The following is a 17,525-nucleotide window of genomic DNA, read 5'->3' on the forward strand; positions in this document are numbered from 1 at the left end:
AGCAGAAAATGATTGGTTACACCCAAGCTCGTAATTAAAAAAAAAAAAAAAGAGAGCGAGTGCACTAATGGGTATTTATTTGACTGTTACCTTGTCATGTATTTATCGATGCAGATAAATTCAAAATCATTAAATGCTTTACGGGGCCTGACAATTTACAGCCCCTGTCAGCACTCCGCGCCTGGCCTCTGCGGCGGAGGAGCCGCACGGAGTGGCTGTGGGCAGGGTCCGGATCCTGGCTGCCCCCAGCCCCAGCACGGCACTGGGAACCAGCTGTGAGCAGGGGGCTGGCAGGGGCTGAGAGGCAGCGGAGGGTGGTGGAGGGGCTGCTGGAGCCCATAGGTGATGATGCTCTGCAGGGACAGAGGCTGGGGGATGAGGGAGCAGCCTGGGAGCCATGGGCACCCCCAGCACTGCGCCGTGATGTGAGTCCTTCCAGCCCCCAGCCCCTGTCCGTGCACCACTTCCCAGCACGGGGAGTTGGGGCTGGAGGTGCTCGGAGGCAGGATGGGGCTGAAATTATTTGCTATTGAGTGGAAACCTCGAGCCAAGCACACAGGAGGTGCTTGGTGTTGCTGAGGCAAATGGGAACCAGCACAACCACAGCACGGGGGCTGCTGCTTCTCCTGCCCTGTTCCTCAGGGTGGAAACACCTCTTAGTGCCTCCTTGCCACAGAGACCATGGGGAGAGGGATGGCAGGAGGAAGGACAGACAGACAGCGTCCTCAGCCAGAGAGCAGCCACACGTCCCAGGAGAGCATCCCTCCAGAGCCATTCGGGTGTGTGGGGGCAGATGGGCATCTGCTGACTTGGCGCTTGCTTGGTAGCCAGACCCTGCCTTCATGCTGAGTATGTACCCCTAATTACCTTGTTGTGCTCATTAATGGACATGGGGAGCCCCCTCCTCACTGTACACCCGCGGGCAGCCTGTGCTCAGGCCCACGCATGGGATCTCACTGCTCCAGCCACTTCTCACCATCATTTCACAGACAGATTTAGTGGCACTCATGTGTGGTGGCAACAGCCCCAGCACTTCACAAAGTCACCAGCTGCCTCTGCCCCTTACACCAGCACCATCCTCAGCACCCAGGGTGTGCACCCATGGGTGCAGGGTGTGTGCAGCGCGGCCTCCTGTGTGCACACCCATGCTCGTGCAGTAGGCAGGTGTGTGCCTGTGCACGTGCTCTCCGTGTGTCTGTGTGCGATGCAGCAGCTCTCCCTCTGCTTCCCTGGGGATTATCCAGGAGCCAGATTTCCTCAGGGAATCAATGCTCATGCTGCGGAGCGGCTGCTCCCCACAAGGTGCCTGCAGCACGGTGCAGGGCGAGCAGCAGCAGCCAGCGATACAGCCGGTGTGGCCTCATCCTGCCTGCTGCCAGGCCAGCACATCCCCGTGAGACAAACCTGTTCCTACTACCAGATCCAAATGTTAGTGCTGCCAAAGCAGATGCGGCACCTGCCTTTCCCACGGCTCAGTCCCAAACCCAAACTAGCCATGGCAGGGACAATCCCAGAGCCCATGCTCGAGCCTGCCCCTTACCGCAGGACCAAACAGGGCACTGAGCCTCCTCCCAGCAGCTCTGCACCCACTGGCACCAGCAGATGCTGCACTGGGGGGTGTTGCACTGGGGTGTGCTGCATGATCAGGTGCTGCACTGGTGGGTGCTGCGCCATCGGGGGCTGCACAGCGGGGGCTGCAGCAGGAGGTGTGGTGCAGGCTCGGTGAAAGGCTCTGTGAGAGCCACTCTCATTGTGTTCGGAGAGCACAGCACAGCAGCTTGGATGGCATCATTGTTCAGGAGAGAAAAGGCAAGAACCGGGGCTGTGCGCTAAGTAGGTCACGCGCGAGGCTGGAGCCGAGGCCACGGGCGCAGCCTACAAAAGCAAGAGGGATGAGGCAGGGAGAGGGGGTAGGGAAGTTTGAGGCTGGGCAGTGAGAGAGCATGGGGGGCTCACAGACAGGCACACAGCCACATGTTCCCACCAGCTGTGTAAAGGCAGAGGTCTCGCTGATTTATTTCTTGCCCCCAGCAGCTCTGTAAGTTTTAGCCCCGGTGCCCCTCGCCCAGCACAGCGCGGTACCGGCGCGCTCACCCGCTGGGTGTACATGGGGAGGCTGCTCAGAGCAACAGCCTCTAGCTTCTCCCACTGCTGGCTGCATGACACACAGCTTTTATCCTCATGACAGCCTCGAATCATAAAATTTTACGGTTACACAGCCTTGCACGGGGGCTGGGGGCGGAGGCACCACTCAGCCACCAAATCACGGGGAGATGAATCCCTCGTGCTGCTGCATCAGGCTGCAGGGCACAGGGTGACCCTCACTCAAGGCACCCACCCAAGGTGCTGGGAGGGTTTGGGGGGGCTCTCCCCACTCTCATCCCAGGGTGGTCTCGGGGCCATGGCAGGGGGAAGGGGCCCAGTCCCAAAGCATTGCTGCATGGGTCCCACAGGCAAGGCAGGGGCAGGGGCAGGGGCAGGGGCAGGGGCAGGGGCAGGGACGCTCCCCCACCACCTCCCACGGCAGCACCTGATGCTTCAGCACATGGTGAGCCCCTGCATCCTGCAGCCCCGCGGGTCGTGCAATGCTGAACACAGGCAGAAAATGCCTTCCTGGCCCCTGTGGTGATCAGCTGGTGCCCCTAGGCAGGAGGCGCAATTAACCTTCTCTTGACAAGAATAACTACCAATGTTATTATTGATCATAAAATTATCCAGCCCTTTGCAAGCTCCAGCCACAGGGTTTGAGAGGAGGTGGCAGAGGAACAGAGCATGCAGAATCCAAGTTGCAGCGTTTGCAGCATCCCAGCACGCTCCCAGAGCACGTGGAGGAGGGATGGGAGATGTCTCCACCACCTCCTGCCTCCACACCCCACACCAACCCTGCCCCCCTGGTTTTGGGGTGCAAGCAGAGCTCAGGCACAGCCACTCCCAGTGCTTGCAATGGTCTGGCCCAGGAGTGTGAGACAACACATTAAGAGACAGGGCAAAAGGGCCTTTGGCAAAGCTTAAAATTAGACAGGAGACAAAGTAAAGCCACCAGTGCATTGGTGGCAGAGGCATGAAAAAAAAAAAAAAAAAACAGTTCTAACCCACTGCTGGAACTCCTCAGAAAACACAGTAGGAAGGAAAGGTGAGGCTTTACGCTCATGTACTTGATACACGTAGTTCATCGGGCATTGCAATGAACAGGAGATAAATGGGACATTTCTCTCCAAACAGCCTAATCCCAAACCTGCCACCCTGAGTGCCTCTCACCCCATGCACAGAGGAGCCAGCGATGGGTCGTGGTGGATGAGTGAGGGCTGCTCCGTGCCATACCCAGCACTGTGCAAGCCCTGTGCCTGCAGCCCCGCGTGCTGCAGCTGCGAGCAGGGCCAGCCCAGGCACCAGGATCCGGCCCCACTGCGGGCAGGACGCAGGGACCAGGGCATGTAATGGGTGTAGGGTGTTGTCCTCTGGCATCTGGAGTGAAACCGCAGCAAACAGCTTAATCACTGTGCAATTATGTCAAAATATTGGTCACTCGCTGAGTGACTTCTGCAGAATGCTGACCTGGGGGAAATTTTCCTTTTTTTGTAAGGGAAGACGAGAAACTGGAAATTCTCAGGGTAAAAATGTTTCTGGTCTGGGTTAGGAAAATCAGGCTTTGGTTGTTGGAAACCCAGGCATCTTCACCATCTTCTGTCCTGACAGCTTTTGTTTGGGGTTTTTCATTTACAAAAGGCAAGGATTTGGCAGGGAGGGGAAAATCTGATGGCAACGCAGAGAAAAGAGAGGAAAAAAAAAAAAAAAAAGACATTTCCTCACAAAATTTGCAATGGAAAATAACCAGAGATTATTTTATTTTTATCTGCCTCCTTTAAGCTCCCCTGCCGGAGGCCACACTGCAGCATCACACCTCGCACCTCCTCTGTGGTCCACCCAGATTCCCGGGTGTCACGCTGCAGCGGCTGCAACATGGGCAGCGTGCAGGAGGCATGTCACCTGGGTGACAAGGTGTCTCCGGCGGCAGGAGGGTTTGCATATGCTGAGCCCTGTGCTAAATGCAGCCATCCCTACGGCACAGCTGGAGAGGAGTGGGGAAGCTCCCAGCGGTGCTCAGAGTGAGGCTGGGTTTGCAGGGGGTGTGAGGCTCCCCGTCCAGATGGCTCCTGGCCACCCTGCCAGCACCCTGCTGTCCCCATCCCCGAGTCCACCTGGTCTCAGGGCACAGAGAGCAGAACTGGCAGCACCTTGTGCTGGAGAGAGGGTGGGCATCTCCCCAGAGCACATCTCTGCTCCCTCAGCCATCACCAAACCCCCAGAGGCTGGTGGAAGAGAGAGTTATCTTCTGCTGAGGGCGAATGAGGGAGCAATTAATCGCCCCTTTTGTTTAGAAATAGCTGAGAAACCACAGAGCCGGGCTGGAGTCAGCACAGGGCGTGCAGTCGGAGGGGATTCCCTGAGGGAACGGAGGAGCCAGGCAGACGCAGGCGGGGAAGGTGGCGGGGAAGGCAAGGAGGTGGCTGCAGCCCGACCCAGGGGAGCACAGCTCGCTCTCAGCTCCCTCCCATACCCAAGCTATCAGTCTGCAGGTGCTGCCTGAGGGCTGCCCAGGTGCTGCATGGACCGGGCAGGTTGGCTGGGACCCTCCTCTGGGGGCACCGCAGACCAGTTCCACGTGTGTGCTTCGACCACGCTCTTCTGGATCTGGCCACCACCAGCCGGGTCCTGGGCTGTATTTCTGCAGCCAAGCTCCTTGCTCCCAGCCTCGAAGGAGAGCGACGGAGTGAGAGGTTCGTGGATGTGTATTCTGCTCATTGCTCACAAATACTAATGGCCCAGAGTTATTAATATTGCCACTGTAGTCATATCTGGGTAATTACTGCCATTAACCACCAGCAGAACTATTGAGTTCCCCTAATCAGTGCATTACAATAATTGGGACCAAGTGTTTTATAGATCCGGACACTAATTCCTCCCCAGCACCTCTCCGTTCCCAGGAACTGCTCCGCTGCTGGCCGGCCCCAGCTCCCTGCCTCTGGGTGCTGGGACACCCGCGTCCACCCCACACTATGGGCTGGATGATGTCGCTGCAGGGATCACCTGCGCCTCTCTCCAATGGGAATTCCTGGCATTTGGAGGTTTGGGCATCTCTCTGCTCCCTATGGGGTCTGGTCCTCCTGCGTGGTATGTCACCACAGGTTACAGAGCAATGGGAGATGGGTCTGCAGGGACACGGGGTCCCCCCAAACTGCAGCTCCCCAGCTGCAGCAGGCAGCAGGACAGGAGGGAGTGCTTTGGCTGTTCTCTTTCTGCAGGGACAGAAATCTGGTGTGGGTGCAATTAATTGCACAGTCTGCTATTTACACCGATTTCCTCTTGCTCTGGAAAGCTCTTCGCTACTGCAGCCATCTGGACCATGGAGCCCGAATGCGTTTTGGCCCAGAGCTGGAAGCTCTTCAGGTGGTGACTCCAGGGCTGCATGAGGGAATTGTCTCTGCCTGCCTGGGTGCTCATCGCAGTTGCATATCACCTGCATGGGCAGGAGGGTTCCTGCCTTGTCCAGAAAGCTGGGATGGAGCTCACCACGGCCACCTCCACCCCCTGCTCTGCTGTGCCTAAGCCCTTGCAAGCCCTCCCTGTCCCCAGGTAGTGCCCAGGGCAGGCAGAGCATCCTGGCTCTGAAAACAGCAGTCAGGCGTCTGCCTCAGACCATTGGCGGGGATAAAATCAGACCCGAATGAACCCAGGGTGCTCACAGAAACAACAGGGAGACCAGATCTCTGTGACTAGGAAAGCACGCAATATGTCACTCAGAGCTGGCCTGGAAACGAAAATCCCTGGAAATGCTAATAAATCAGAAATCAGGGGTGGGGGAAATTCTTAGCGGGTGGGGTGGGGGTTAAACAAAAGGTTTTGTTGTGACCGAACCAGTGTATTTGCTTCCAACCACAGCCATTCCACAGAATATTTTTTGATGTTTAGAAAAATAAAATTAAGGGAAACTTTAAAACAAAGTTATTTGGAAGAGAAAAAAAATCAAAACATTTCCCTCTAAAAATGCTAAAATGAAATGTTTTGATCTTTTTTTTTTCTTTTTTTTTTTTTCTTTTGTGTCCAAACAAACCATTCAGCAGAATTGACCTACTCTTCCACTCTTCCAGAACCTTTTGGTGTTGTAAAATATGATTATTTAATTTTATTTATTTTTTTTAAAATACCCTCTCAGCTCTTGCCAGACAGAGTTCCCAGCAGGAGAAGAGATGTGCTCCATCCTCCATGGGAGCTCCGTCCAAGCCCCTCCATACTTGATGGAAACCTGGGGGGATGTCACCTGCCCGGAGCAGGGGGCAGTGCAGGGGCTGTGCTGGAGGGAGCACCTTGCTCCCCCATGGGATGTGACAGGCCAGGTGACAGCACTGCAGAAGGGATCGCATGGCCCCAGCCACGGTGCCAGGAGGGGAGCCAGGTGAGAGCCTCATCCCCTGGGAGCTGGCAGGTGAGAGAACAGAGCCATGCAATCAATAGTGCTAATTGCAAAGGCAATGTCTAGCAGCAATAAGATGGTTATTCTGCATCGCTGGGCGCTCTTACAATCAAATTGTCCACAGACAATTAGCTGAGCAGGAGAAATAGGAATTAGGTTTCTAATTATTCTGCTGGTGAAAGGCATTTTGGAGCACTTGGAGGGCTGGAGGAGGGAGAGGTCTGCATCTCTGCTGGGCTGTGGGAGCCGTAGTCCCCACTGCTGCTCCCAGAGGGTTAGCTGAGCCAGGGAGTGGGGACTGCAGCTGAGGAGTGCAGACGGCTTCTTGAGAGGCTTTGGCCAGTGCTTATTTTTCGCAGCTGGGTTATTTATTTCCTTCACTCAGCTGCCTGCACGACTGAGCAAAGCAGCACGCGGCGCCCCTCTCCAGGCACACGCAGGCTGGCACCACGCTCCCGCGGAGCATCCCGCATCCCCCTGCCCTGTCCTGGGCTGGGGGAACAGGCACTGCTCCCCAGGGCACCTCCCACCACACTGCTGTGCCAAGGGACTGCCAGCATCCCCATGGGGTGAGGCAGTGGGGCAGGGGGGCCATGGGGTGGGCGAGCAGGAGCTGAGCCCACAAGCCCATAAGCCCACTTGACAGCGCACTGAGCGAGGCGGAGGAGGAGGTGTTGGGGATTCTCCTGGTTGTTATGAATGCTCCTGTTGACTCAGCGCTGGTGGGTGTCGAACCCTGTGGGGGGGTCTCCTGATGCTGCGCCTCCTGGGGCTGCGTCATGAGGACAAGGGGAAGTCCCCCTGCCTCCGCTCCCCAGGCCAGCAGGGAGCAGCCCCAGTGTCCTCTGTTTTGGAGGGTGGCCTGGGGTCTCGGAGGCCCCTGCACCTGCAAGCAGCGTTGTGGTTCTTCAGGATCATCCTCATTCAGCAGGTGGGTGTCACTGCAGCATCCCGAGGCGGCCGTAACCCTACCTTGGGTGTAACACCTGCACCAGTGCCGATGGCAACACAGAGCCTTTGTGCAGCAAGGACTGCAGATGGGGGGACAGGTCACAACTATCCTGACCTGAAAGGGACCCGTGAGGATCATCAAGCAGTTCCACACAGGGCAGCCTAAGAGCTAACTCATATATCTTAGAGCTTTGCCCAATGCTCTTAGGGCCAAGGTCCTTCTGCTTTCTGGTACCACCCAGTGCAGAGAGCAAGGAGAGCAGAGTGCGTTTCCCCTTCCCTCCATCTCTCCATGGAAGTCTGTCATCCAGCTGCTGGTCACCCCAGAGAGGTCCTGAGCAGCTCCAAGGCCTTTCCCTGCCTGCATCCCCACATCTCCACACCCTGTAGGAGGGTGCAAGGCTCAGAGAGCAGTGCTGGCCATGAGCACGGTGCCTGCACTGCGATGCACTCAGCAGGACTTCCAGCAGGGACCCCATTGTCCTGGCCCCACCAGCACGCTTGGATGCTCGTGGGGCCAGACTTAACTCCAGGCCCTCTGCCTCATGGTGCCAGCAGAGCCACCAACACACCTTTTATTTCCAGGACAAGAGCAGAGCAGCAAAGGGGGCTGCGTTTGTGCCCTGTGCTGTGGGCAGGACCAGCCGCCGGAGCTGCAGCATCACTCAGCTCCAAGTAGAGGTGCAGGACTTGAGCTGTCTGCAGAACAACATTCTCTCAGCAGATAATATTTATGTTATATGTATGTTAGCATATACTAATAATTCATGTCGAAGGCTGGGTGTCCTGCTTCCTCATGTCGGGGATGGGGGCAAGGGTTGCACAGCTGGAAGCTGCAGCAAAGAGATGAGCATGGTCACATCTTTGGCTTCCAAAAAGATCGGCCCCAGGTGCTGTGGTTGCCGTGGGAGCACAGCCGAACGCAGGCACACATATCCATGTCCTCATGCACACACACACACACACACACACACACACACAACTCCCCTTTGCCTTTGAGTCACCAGTGTTAGAAACCTTCTCTGCCAAGAGTCCTCCGAGAAATATTCCCTCTTTTCTCTGTTTCTCCCTCTCTCTCTTGCATACGGGCTAATTTTATCTTCTGTCTTTCATCTGCCTGTGTATCTACCACTCCTGACAAAAAAATCCAAAAAAAAAAAAAAAAAAAAAAGGATTTTCACAGATTTTGCTAGTGCTCACCAGCTCTAAAAGCTTTCATCTCCCTCTGACGATGAGTGCATGTCATCTGCTCGCTCCAAATTACAGCGGAGGCCTTCACACTCAATCGGAGCATTTTCTGCCTAATTTCCCAGGCAGCAAGATTAAACGTGGGCTCGAGGCTTGTCGGGAGTGATCCACAGAGCAATCTCACCCTGCTCCCAGGTCTGGCCAGGCGCACACCTTTCCCTGCCTCTCCAGCGGCAGGCTGGAAGGAAGAGGTGGAGACGTGGTGTGTGCATGGTGATGGCCACACACACCTGGTAAATGCCCGAGCATCTTCTCACAGTGCTCAAGCTGCAGACGGGGCAGAGAGAGGGGAACAGGAGATGGGAGCTGCTCCAGGACATCGCTGTAGGGTTTTCATGGGGGTCCCGGGTGGGACCAGGCTGGGTCGGCAGGCTGGAGACACTGCAGCTGAGGGGTGAGCGGAGCCCCAAGCAGGGAGCAGCCAGGGCTCAGGGCACTGCTGTGGTCCCCCCGTCTCAGTGGTCCAGCACTGAGCAGGAGGGTGCTGTGGGCAGTGTGGCCAGACCTTTGGATGGGAGTAGGGGTTGGATTAGGCCACATTTTGGAGGCATTCATGAATTCTTACTGTACAGGAAGATGTGCCAGGGTCTTACCATAACAAAGCAGCACGGGGGCATTGGAGGCAGTGATCTGCACATGGCCAAGGTCTGGCTTTCCTCCCAATATCCCATCAACAGGTGGCTGGATGTGAGCAACCCCTTGCAGGGCCTGGGCACTTCAGCTCACACCTCCCTGCCTCTCCCAGCACTCCCTGACACTGGCATGCAGCTGGAGATGTTGCCCTCAATTGCTAAGAAACGGCCGAAAAATTGTCGCACTGCCTCCAGTGACCAGGGATCAGCACAGAGACCTTCCCACAGTAGAAATTCTTTCCTTCTCACTGAAAATTCATGAGGGGACACTACTGATTTATTTTTTGCAACCTCTCCTCCATTCAGCTGTCCTTGTGGCAAAGACATACCTCTCACAGGCAAGCAGTTTGGCCCAAATCCTCATTTTCTGACACGGACAGTTTTTGACAGGGGGTTCCCAGGCTGTTCCCATTGCATCCCACATCGTGTCTCCAGTTGCTGCCGGGATGAGGGCCATGCTGTCTGCACCAAGATGTGCTGGCTCCTTCCCAGCAGCCATCCCTGGGTACCACTGGAGCACAGTGCCTGGGACACACTTGGTTCCTTGATGCCGTTTGCTCACTTGAAGCCCTGTCTCAGCCCGAGGGGATCTGGGAGGGCCTTGGGCTCTGTGGAGACCTCAGTGGCCACCAGCCATACTGGGAGGTGGCCAAGAAATGGGAGCGAAGCCAAAAAGCCAGACCAGGGGTGCCAGGTGACTCCAGCCCAGGGACAACCCAGCCTCATGACCACCCCAACCATGCCATTGTGCTTCCCAGCTCAGCATCCCTCATCTGGCACCGCACACATTGGCTCTGTGGGTGGTGAGGTCTGATCCTGAGCTTTCTGGTCTTCAAATCCCACCCGAGCCCAAAGCACAAATAGGAGGCTGCAAGAGCAGGCTGAGGGCGCACCCCACCGCAGGGCTGGGACCTCAGCTAGGACCTGCTCCCACCATGATCCAGCAGCTCCTCCCTCGGCTCCCCAGCAGGCAGAGCATGAGCTGAGATGGAGCGAGCAGACGGCACGATTAGCTCTGCTCAAAAAGGTCAAAACACTTATCAGACACGAACGGCAAAGCTAAAAATACATTCGGCACCTCCCTGGCAATTCTCTCCCAGGGAAGTGACAGCCGGGGCTGGTGGGGTGTGGGATGTGAGCAGGGATGTGGCACTGCTGATGGGTGTCTGGATCAGCCGGGGGGGGGTTCTCCATCCCTGTGACTGGGGAAGGGCAGAGCAACACCTCCTCCAGGGAGTCAGGGCTGCTCTGGGGGCGAATGGGCTGGGTGGGATGGGGCAGGAGCGGGCTGGGTCCATAGCCTGGAAAGCCAGGTTGAAAGCCAGGCTCTAGGGGATGTGGGGACCTGCACAAGAGCTGAGTTGTCATGGAGCTGCAGGACAAGCAGGAGGACAAGGAGCTAGTAGGATGCCAAGGATGATACAGATGGGGAGCCAGAGGCTTGAGCCATGCTAACATGTTAGCACTTTGGGACCTCCCCACCTGCCTTGGTGCAGGCACCATCTGCCCTGAGCCCCTCGGAAGCTTTCCATCATGGTGCAGCATCTACTGACACCTCTGCCACTGCATTGTCTCTATGGTGCTCAAAGCTGCTATGGGAAGGAAATTCTGAATCATGGTCCTATTTTTTGCTTTGTGCCCGTGTTGTGTCTCTTGAAGCCCAGTCCTTTCCACCAGCACAGGAAACAAATGGGACCCTTGAGATTCACAGATCCCATAGCAAGGATGGTCACCAGGTTTGAACAAGGTGTGCAACCTGCTGGCCTCATGGGCATGACTCAGTCATTCCTCGGTCTCCAGCTTTAAGGTTTTTTTGCTTGCTGAGCCTGGGCAGAGGCAGTGCAGGCTGTGGTCAGAGGGCGCCGGGGTTGCTCTGGGTTAGCATGCTACTGCCTGGCTCTGTGGTCACAGTGAGCCCAGCCCCAGCGCCAAGGCCATCCCTCTGCCATCAGTTCCCATGGTGCAGATACCCTGGGTGGGACTGAGGGCTGAGAACACAGTGCTTCCCACCCAAAAATGATCCCGGGCAGTGACTCTGGCCAGGCCGCGTGGGAAGGCACGGCGTGGGAAAGGCTTGGGGCACCGGTGTGACCCCGGGGATGGGGATCCAGACGGGATGTGAGCAGCCTCCCTAGCACCGGCTGCGGTGACAGCAAGGAGAAATGACAGCGCCAATTTGCAGCAGGGCTGCTGAATGCTGTCACTGCCAATCGCCATCACCACGCAGCCTCCGAGACCTCACCTGGGCGGTGGAGAAGCTCGTGGTCTCCTCACCTCATTAGGAATGTTTCCATCGTTATCACTGCCTTTGCTCCCCCCCAGTTCTGTGCAGGGCTGCTGTGGGGATGAGGTGCTGGAGGAGATGAGCTGCAGGGTGCTGGGGTGTCCAGGGGTGTCCTGGCATGCCCAGGGTGCTCGGGTGGACAGGACCAGTGATCTGGGGACACCACATTCCTCTCCTTTCCACCCCAGCTCCTGGCACGTCAGTTCTGTGGTGCACAGCCTGGATCCCCCCTGTCTTCTGGAGGACAGTGCCACCACCCCCCTTGTCCCACGGAGCACAGCCAAGGCTACCTGGTGTCCCTGGGGGTGCAGCACGTGTCCCTGCCACCAGCACTGGTGTCCTGCCATGCTGCCCTGCTGTGTGCCCGCGGTGGGAGGTGAGCATCTTGCTCCTGGCATTTCCCAGGACCTGTGGAGCTTGTGGGGGCCCTGCTCATGGTCAGGACGGGCTGGGACAGGCTCTCCCCAGGGACCAGCAGCCTGCCTGTCCCCAGGGGCTGGTTCTGGTGTTCCTGTGCCCTAGAAAAGGGCCCATCTCCCCTGACACCCCCTGTCCTGCTGGCACCCTCGATATGCAGGGGACACAAGGATCTCAGTGCATTGTCCTTCTGCTCCTCTGCAGTGAGAAAAGCAGGAGACAAGAAGTATTACTCCTTCACCTCCACTTTACCCTTCCTAGGGCAGGGCTTTTAATTTCCTTTTAAGACCAGAGCAGCAACCACTACATGACGCCAGATCCCTTGGTGCAAAGCCAGGGGATCTCCCAGCCTGTGCCTAAGCCCTGTGTGAGCGACAGCCCAGTACCTGCAGGTCGCAGACCTCCCTGGTGCTGCTGACAGCTCTGCTAAAAGCTCTTTGTTCCTCAGCCCCCAAGGCCCCTCTAAATGGCAAACAGCATGGAGAGCATCTGCGGCGCCCATGAGGAGCGTGCCCTGGAAGGGGGATGCTCTCTGGGCAGTTTTCCCTGCTCCTCTGAGCAGCATCGTGGCTCACCCGTCCTGGCTGGGGGCAGGAAAGGGATTTGTCCACTAGCAGGCTCAGCCCATAGCTGTGTGCTGTGCTGAGCGCGAGCACTGGACCTGTTGATTGCAGCTGAGAGCCCTGCACATCGCTCCCCACCACCGCCCGCCTCGTGCTGCCCCTGGCTGGGGGGAGCCGTGACCCACCGCCCAGGCAGGGCTCCTTCGGTGGGCGCCTGCACCTTTAAATCAGGGAGAAAAAAAAAAAATAAATCCTTCGCCTAGAGGGCAGTGGAACAATTTTGACTTTAAAAAGAGAGCGAGACAGAGAGAGCGAAGTGAGCGTTAACAACTCCTGATCCAGTCCCTGGGCATTCATTAATGTTTCATGGCGCTTTCAATTATTGCCTCCTCTGCCACTGCCGTCATCTGTCTCTTCAAATCGACGGTATAATAACCACTCAAGCAGAAATCCACTCTGCTGTCTGCCCGCCGCTCCCTCCCAGCCTCCACAACTCCCTGTCTCCCAGATTTTCAGCTGCATCTCGCGCTGCTTGCCCTGGCGATGCCTTCGCCCCGTCCCCACGCAGCACAGGTGGCCTCAGCTGGGGACAACACTGCCAGGGCCGGGGGCTGTGTTGGACCCCCCCTGTTTTGGAGCAGGTTTTGCTGGCCCCACGCTGTGGGGCTTCTGCAGGTGGTTTGGGCAGCTCAGTCCTTGCAGCCCGGGCAGGCGGGTGGGGGATGCAGAGACTCCTGTGTGCACCCTGCAGTGCACTCGGCGTGCAGGGCACAAACCTCCCTCAGCCCACAGGCCCTTTATTGTTGGGCAGGGGATGCAGGAGGGCTGCAGGCACCGTGCACCACTCACCCATGCAGACGCCCAGCTCTTCACCCACCTGCATGCCAGCACATCACCCCAAAGCAAGCCCCCAGCCCGTGCTCACACTCCCATGGATGTGTCCCCCAGCCCTCCCTCCCCTGCAAACCACCAGCACGTGAATCCTTGAGGGTGTGGGAGAGCCCCAAGCCAAGCGTGGGCTCTATGGGTGCCCAGGAGTGATAGCCTCAGATGCTGTGAGGGGAGCAGGAGGTGCCTCTCTGCCACCTCCACCAGCAGTGGAGGAGCTTGGCAGAGGCCACGAGGCCATGCACGTCACTGCAAGGCATCCTGGCTCAGCAAAGGGAAGCCTGCAGAAGGTGGGAGATGGGTCAGGAGCAGCTGAAGCACCTACAGCTCTCTGCAGGTTGCATCTGTGTTGCACCCAGCTGTGAAACAGCACAGCTCAGCTCTGCCTCTCACTGCCTGGGGAGTCTCAGACCTGCTGGCATCTCGGCTGCAGCCTTCTCACAAACCTCCATAATCTTATGCTTGCCTTGACGAGACTTCAGTGCTTGCAAACACAGTGTCCCTGAGCCCTAGCACCTCAGGGCGAAGGAGCCAAAGCCTCCAGTTCAGGGCAAGGATCCAGGAAAGACCTAGCAGCGGGCTCCCAACTGCTCTGCTCGGTTCCCCCCAGCCTGTCTGCACACATCGTCACCATCCGGCGTGGGAAGAAGAGCTTGCGTCTTCCACCACAAACTATGATGAACTCAAAGCACCCCGTTTTGATGTAAAAGTGTTCCTGCTCAGGAGGACAAAAGCATTTTGTTTAGATGAACTCGTGTCCTGCAGTCCCACCCCTGCAGTCACACCTTATGGAGGTGTTGGGACTCTGAGCTTTTTAACTTTTATTAATTTCTCAGAATGGAAATAGTGTTGAAATTCCCTACTTAGCTGTCCTCTCTGGGCCAGGATTTATTGCTGGCAAGTGAATCACCCACATCTTGTTGCTATTACCATAAAGCCCTTCTCACCCCGGGGAACCTCCCCAGCTCTGGCGCCCCAGTGCTCTCCAAGAGAATGAGGATGCTCAGCGAAGTACCGAGGCCACCTGAGTGGTCAGATGGGCATCCAGAGGCTGGTCAGTGTGAGGACATGTCAGCACCTCAAAAAGGGCTGTTTTGGACCAACTCTGTAGCCCAAAACTTGCTGGCAGAGATGTTTTGTGGTGCTGTTCCTCCCCAGGACTGGCTGGCGAGGTGAGCTGCCTGCCCCGTTGCTCATCTCCTGCCCCAGCAGCTCCCAGCAGCTTCCAGCAGCTTTCAGCAGCTCCAGCTCTGCCTGCTGCAGGAAGGCTGCAAGCACAGAGCTCCCTGCAGCCCGTCCTGCTCCTCCCTTCCTCCCGCCGGCCCCACCGTGCTGGTGTTCCCGTTGAATTACGCTTCTGCCTTTCCTGGAACTGCTCTGGCTGGAGGATGGCGGGGAGGAGGCGAGCAGGGATGTGGCCCCGGGGTCATGGCTGGACACAGTACGGGGTGCTGGGATGCTCAGGAACGCCCCAGCAGGAGCTTTACTCTCTCTTTTCTGTCCCTTCTTCTTCTAAGGATATTTTGGAGTCCCTCTGATGGGAGCCAGATGTGCTCCAGCTGTTTCTGCTTAGCAGAGCGCTGCCTTCCGCGCACTCCTGGAGGATGCACCCGTGTTTCAGTGACGCCACCACAGCCCCGCTCACCACGGCGCGCCCACGCTCTCGCGCCGCTCCCCTTGAGCGTGCAGGGAGCTGCTGGCCGTGCCGCACGCACAAGCACACCCAAACGCCCTGGGACAAGCGCTGGCACAAGGGCACACATGCCTTTCCCTAGCTCAGCTCTGCACATGCTCTTACACGCACTTGGAGCTGGGATCACACCAGTGCACTCGTGTGCACATGTGCACGCACACTTTGGGTATGCAAGTGCACCCCCGTGCCCTGGGTTTGCACTCCCAGCGTGCCTGTCTGGGTGGCTCAGTGAGGGCTCTGGGGGTGCAGCTTGCCCAGGATCAGCACTCACCGGGATGCAGGAGGCTGGTGGAGAGGGGTGAGGGTGGGTTTTGGCGTACCCTGCACCTCGGGCTCTGTGTCTGCCTGGGGCTGGTTCCTGAACGGAGCCACGGTGTGGCAGGAGGGGGTGCTCAGTGCCCAGCAGCCAGCACCCAGACCAGGACTGGTCTCCAGTTTTCTTTCCCATTTATGGCCTTGTGCTGCTGTTCATTGTGCAGCATAAATCTCAGTGACGCCGGGTGACATTTAAGAGCAGGCAGTGGGGTGGGAGGGGACAGCAGTGCAGTGGGGACCGAGCCCATCCCATCCGAGGACACCAAACCTCGGGTGAGCCTAGAGCAAGGTGTCCCATACCAGAGCTCAGAAGTGCCCCCACCTGTGCCAAGAAGGAGAGCCAGGGCCGGTACCCGCTGGGCACCCAGGCACTGAGCTGTGAGCGGGGGCTTGGCTCTGCCTCCCCCATCACTCCCTCCTCTGTTTCCCCCTGCTCACACTCCCCCTCTCTCTCCTAATCCCCACAAATGCTAAGATATTTAAATGTGGTATTTTCAAATCTAATCAGCGTTCCAAAGCTGTGCTGCCGCCACTCAAATTTAATTTGATCCATTTACCAGCTTTGTGGTGCATCTAATCAAAGAGAGGGAACAATTAGGTTAATGTCAGGGGTCACCCCGCAGCCTCCTGAGCCGCTCAGCAACAGGAGGCATCCGCGGCGAGGCTGGCCCCAGGGAACAAAGCAGGAGCCAGGGGTCTCAGGGGCTGGGGCTGGGGGTGACCACGGAGGCGGAGGGCGTCCCGGGTCACACACATCACAGGGATGGCTCAGAGGGGGGCACCCAGCCAGTGAGGGTGGGATGCTGCATCCTGCTCAGCTTCAGATGGGGCTGTGCAGGCCAGTCTGGCACGAAGGTATGCGTCCTGCTCCAGCCATCACTTGACCCCATCCATCACTGGAACAGGCCATCCTGTGTTGTGCGTGACCCAGGGCTACTATTACAGCTCAGTGCCTCTTGGCACAATAATCTGGATAAAATGAGCTTCAGGCATCTCACAGCATCCACATCTGGGGCCTGGTCAGGGCTGGGAGAGGTCCAAGTAGCAAAAGCTCAGCCCAGCTATCTCCTAGCTTCACCAAAGCTCTAGTATCCACGTCATGCATGGGGTGAGACCACTTTGGATCAGGCTGGCTATCACGTTTGCCAGCTGGTGTTGGGCAAACCAAGTTTAATGAGGACTGGAAAGGATGTCAGTGCAAATAAATCAGACACGCCTGATGGACGAGCAGTCCCCCGACACCGGGGCAGAGCTGCACAAGTGTGCCAGAGTCAGGGACTGGCAGCCACACCCCGAGCATGCCAGGCCATCAGTCCTTTGAACAAGACGAGCAGCCACAGCTTGGCCAAAGCTGGTCTCTCCCCCAGCCATGGAGCTGGTGAGGCAGAGCTGGACCTCTGGAGCCCTTGGTGGGGCAGGCAGCACCGGGCGCCTTTCCTCCTGCCTTGCGGGGGGGGCATAGCTCTGAAAATGAAGTTGCTCCATGCTGATGTTGTCCGTCTCTGGGGCTCTCTGTGCTCTTTCCTTGTGCCAGGGTAAGGATCAGCCCCACCAGGAAGGGCACCGGAAGGAGCGAGGGATGTGGCGTTTGTCCCCAGGGGTATGGTCTCTGGGATGATGCTGAGTGCCTGTGAAGTGCTGCCTGATCTGGGCTCAGACACAGAAGGTAACGATGAAAGGCATGCATCTCTGGTGTCCCATTGTATAGCCCCAGCGAGGGCAGAGCAAGAAATACCACCCTACCTCCTCCTTCTCTCCATTCTGCCTTGCTCCTCTGCCTCATCCCAGCCCCTCGATGTCTCTTCTTTTAATAAATTCTTTCAAATTCTGAGAGAAGAATTGAAGAGGAGGAAGGTGTGGGGAGACAGCACACCTGATGCCTCTTGTCCTCTCTCCCTGCCACCAACCTGAGCCCACAGGGACACAATAAGGGTGGCAGCAGCTCCAGAGATGTTGGGTGGGCCAAGGGTGCTATCGCAGTGGGATTCCTGCCCCTGCAGTCCCTCAGCACCCAAGGGATGAGCGTCACCCTCCCGCTGCAGTGCTGGTGATGTGCCTGGTG

This window comes from Anas platyrhynchos, chromosome 24 (assembly GCF_047663525.1).
Source record: "Anas platyrhynchos isolate ZD024472 breed Pekin duck chromosome 24, IASCAAS_PekinDuck_T2T, whole genome shotgun sequence".
Lineage (NCBI taxonomy): Eukaryota > Metazoa > Chordata > Aves > Anseriformes > Anatidae > Anas > Anas platyrhynchos.